At 39.5% G+C, this 4,356-nt stretch overlaps 1 long non-coding RNA gene across 1 annotated transcript; it reads right to left on the reverse strand.

Moving 5' to 3' along the window:
* Positions 1–2,835: 2,835 nt before the first annotated feature.
* On the reverse strand, positions 2,836–4,028 carry LOC118487969. The gene is made up of 4 exons (XR_004883036.1): positions 3,834–4,028; positions 3,560–3,659; positions 3,296–3,435; positions 2,836–3,211 (listed from the first exon to the last, which is right to left on the reverse strand). It is a non-coding gene; the product is annotated as an uncharacterized LOC118487969 (long non-coding RNA).
* Between the last annotated feature and the right edge of the window lie 328 nt (positions 4,029–4,356).

The raw sequence follows: 4,356 nt of genomic DNA on the forward strand, positions 1-4,356 counted from the left end.
ATTTTCATGATAAAATGTTGTTTTGATAACTTGTTTGTGTGTTTTGATGTTGTCCGAGAAATATAAGATTTTGGTTAGTGGGTTTTATGCATAGTATTTGGGTTAATGATGATGAGTGTTGTTGAATGTTGCTTGAATAATGATGAACAAGATGAATGTCTCATGAATATTTGAAAATGCCTTGTTTGATCCATTTTAGACAAAGGTTAGACAAGAAAACATGTTTTAGTGGCATGGTACAATCTGTTACATGAAATTGCAATATCATTGGATAGTACACTGCAGGTTCTAGAAGTTTGCCATGCACGTTATCACAGTTGCGAGTCGCAACCTTTGGTTGCTACTCGAAACCACGCGTGACCAGTCGAAACCTCCCAGTTGCGAGTCGCAATCAGCACGCATCAAACCTGGTTGCGAGTCGCAACCAAACCTGCTAAGTCGCAATCTCCGGTTACGAGTCGCAACCAAAGCGTGACGGACCGAGACCGCAGTTGCGAGTCGCAACCTCGGTTGCGAGTCGCAACCACCTTAGTTTCGACTGGGCCGTTTTATGTTTTTGGGTTTTGACTGTTTTGCTGTTTTGGGCCTTAACTGTTGGGCTGTCTATTGTTTGGGCTGTTTACTGATCTGCTAACTGGTTGTATGTTGGACTTTCTGATGACTGGGCTGCACGTATACTTGTTACTGTAGATGTTTGCATGTATGCTAAGTGTGTTTTATACGTGTTTACTTGTACCCAACTTGACCCATACTTGGTAACCATGCTAGGACGTGGTGACCGACATACTTAACCAAGTAACGTATCATACCGAGCAACCCAAGGTGAGTTCACAACTTAAAAGCATGCGTCCCGGTGGTTTGGGACACGAGACTAAAACAACCCTATCCCCTTGTAAAGGGGATACCGTCTACACTCCTTCCCTAGTTATTGGGAAACAACTTACTTTATCTTCCCTTGTATTGGGAAACCTTTTTAGTTAATTACTGTTTATACGGAATGCAACTAACGGCACTAAACGCAACTCTATCACTCAAGTCCCTACTACATAATACCGATTAGTCGCCGGTGCCAGGCGAACGGGTTATTAGTTGATAGCGCTATTTAGGTCTTACCAGCCTCACACCGTGCCAAGGTATGGGATCGGTCGTGAACTAATGTACTCAGGCATCCGTCAATGATGATAGAACATTGACATCGGGGCATCCTGCGGAAACGCATTCGGTTACCTAGTGTTCGGTATTGGAAAAACAGTTTAGTCGCTAACTTTTGGGGTAGCTCCCCATGGCATGTATAAACGGATAAATTAACTGGTGAAACAAGTTTTTGGTAATTAAAACTGGACAGCTAGTGAACTCACTCAGCATTATTGTTGACCCCTTTACTGCATGCTTTGCAGGTGGCCAGTGACTGGAGCAGCTACTTGGGATGTGTAGTGGTCGTCTGCCCGTGTGTTGGGCATTTATTACGCTTACCTTATGAACACTGTTTAAAAACTATTTAATTATGCTTCCGCTACTTGTTACTGTTTAAACTTTAAAACCTTTAACTCTGAACTTGATATTTGCTAATTTTTATGGTTAGCAAGTATTACTTTAATATTAACCAATGCTTAGTATAATTGGTGGCTGGATCCTGGTCAGTCACGCCCCCGAAGCGGGTGTTATCCGCGGGTGGATTTTGGGGGTGTGACAAAACGTCCTGAAAGTTGGCACAATCTGAATTTGGTGCGACCTGAAATAACACTATGTCAAACCGTGCGAGCTGGATCAACCCGTGCAAGCTGGTTCAAACGACCTGATCAGTTTCCAAACGACCTGGATACTTTCAAGCGACCTGAACCACTTCCAAACGACCTGGTTCACAATGACAAGCAACTTGAACTAACTTCGTGCGGTCTGGACCACCTCGTGCGGTCTGGACCACCTCGTGCGGTCTGGACCACCTCGTGCGGTCTGGACCACTTCGTACGACCTGACTAAACTTTCAAATGACCTGGTTATACACGCACACGATCTGAACTGATTTCAAGCGACTTGGTTCAATTTTCGTGCGACCTGGTTCAAATTTCAAACGACCTGGTCATGTTTCACACGATCTGATGTAAATCTCAAACGAACTGATGTGATTTCGAACGATCTGTATGTTCTAAGTCCAGTAGTTCAGCATTTTGTCAAATTTGATCAGGTTTTAGCTTGAATTTGGTTCTGATTTGTTCACGGATTGATTAAAACTTAGTTTTACGTGTTATATGTCAAAATCAGATCATTTTAACCTTAAATTCATTGAAATTTTGAAGCAAAAGTGTAGAAAATGAGTAGAAAGAAGTTGTTTTTGAAGAAATCAAGCTGAAATGGTAAGAACTCTTCCTCCTGAGCTCTGATACCACTTGTAGGATCGGGGAATCGATCAAATGAGTCGATCAGAAGAGTTCTAGACCAAAATCAGAGGCGGAATTCATTGACTTGATCTTCATTGCAGCTTGCTTTATACTTAGAAGTAGATTAAATGCCGTTTGTATTGATTTGACAAGGTTACACGAGCTGGTGACACTTCGGCAGAGCTTCGCTACCGGAATCAGAATGTTACAAATGAAGACCTAGACTCCACGAACTTTCATGCTTTTTGGCATTTCATGCTTTCTGGAATTTCATGCTTTCTGGCATTTCATGCTTTCTAGCATTTCATGCTTTCTGGCATTTCATGCTTTCTGGTCTATCTATTCTATTACTTGACTCGATACTAGACGAAATCAACAGACATATGCACTAACATTATGAATTATAATATCTCTTTGTATTTCAAACTTGAAACATGACCTTTTATATTTACGATTTTCAAAATATAAAACACTTTAAACCAATTTGTATTCAAGTTATTATCCGGTTTGGGACCAAACCAGTTTTAAACCGGAACGGTGGAACCAAAATACCAAACAACTTTAGATGGCTCTGGTTCTCGGTTCCATCATTCCTAAATTTCTGGTTGCGGTTCAGTACAGGTCTGGTGGCACTTAAGGAATGCCCTTTACCCATTTCTAGGAGAACGGGTCAAAAGTGTCGCCTCTAGTTTTTAATCTCATTGAGTGGGTAGGGAAAAGGAAACCTGAACAGGTGACGCAACAGTTAGGAGGCCAGCCGCCATCCGCTATCTGGACCAGACAGTGCCACACCTATCCCACTTGTTCTAAATGAACCAATTAGGTGCTTTACCCTGCACAATAACTCAGTTACATCAATTAATCTAAAAGAAAGATCAACATATTACAACATGTATAAAGAACTTATAGTTGTCAACACTGTTGCATATTTGAATACAGTTGAGAACTTGAGATTAGTCACTCTTCCATTTGCAAGTGCAGCCATAATTGCTGCAGCTTCCATGACCCATGCTAGCGGGTTTAATATAAACCATAAGAACTTCAAAATTTTGCTCTCCTGAAATAATAACATTCAGTGAATCTCAAAACACCTCAACAAAAATTTACAAATTAATATGGATCAAGTACAGTTATTCTAATAACGATGAAATATGCAAGATAATTTAGATTAGAGAATAGACCTTCAATATAAAATAGGAGTCCCATGTAAAAAACTTGCTATAAGAAGCCTGTGTAACGGGCACTGGCTTAAAATACTCAATGCGCCACACTTCAATTTCTCTGTAAATTGTTTAAGGGAAAAATAGGCGAATGTCCAGCGAATGTCCATGATAATTAAAAAAATTAATAGAAAATTAGACATGTAATCTACTCATTAGTTAAATAATAAATCACAGTATAAAATATGCTATTGAATTAAATCAACTTCATGATATATGAAAGAACAAAGGATACCACTCATCTCCAGTCAAAACCTAGAAAAAAGTAAAAAACGACACTTTCAATAAAGAAAATACAATTATGGTAATTTAACGATTAATTTTAAGTAATATCTACTGGCATCACACCCCTATTGATACCTATTATTTACATAATTCAACAGTGTTGGTTGGGTTGACCTGTTTGTATTAACAAATGATTAACCGACAGAAAAATCATAAAACCCGTAAATCTATATAAACCAAGACTAACATCAAATAAATTACAACTTGACTGCTAATGCCAAAACAGAATTCATTAACCAAAATCATGTGAAAGCCATAAGCTACGATACCTTATTCTGTGAACTCCTTCGCGTACTGTATGTGAATTCATCCATGGTATAGGAGCAGGCTGCATGTGTAGATTTTTATATAGATCATGAGCAGGTTGCAGGTTTCTCACAGGTGTAAACAACTTATGTTCAAGTGCCCGGCCTCTATTCATAAGTTTGGAAAATTCGTGCATAGTGGTTGAGGTCGAAAAGAAGATTGTCACA

The sequence above is a fragment of the Helianthus annuus genome, chromosome 16, assembly GCF_002127325.2.
Source record: "Helianthus annuus cultivar XRQ/B chromosome 16, HanXRQr2.0-SUNRISE, whole genome shotgun sequence".
NCBI lineage: Eukaryota > Viridiplantae > Streptophyta > Magnoliopsida > Asterales > Asteraceae > Helianthus > Helianthus annuus.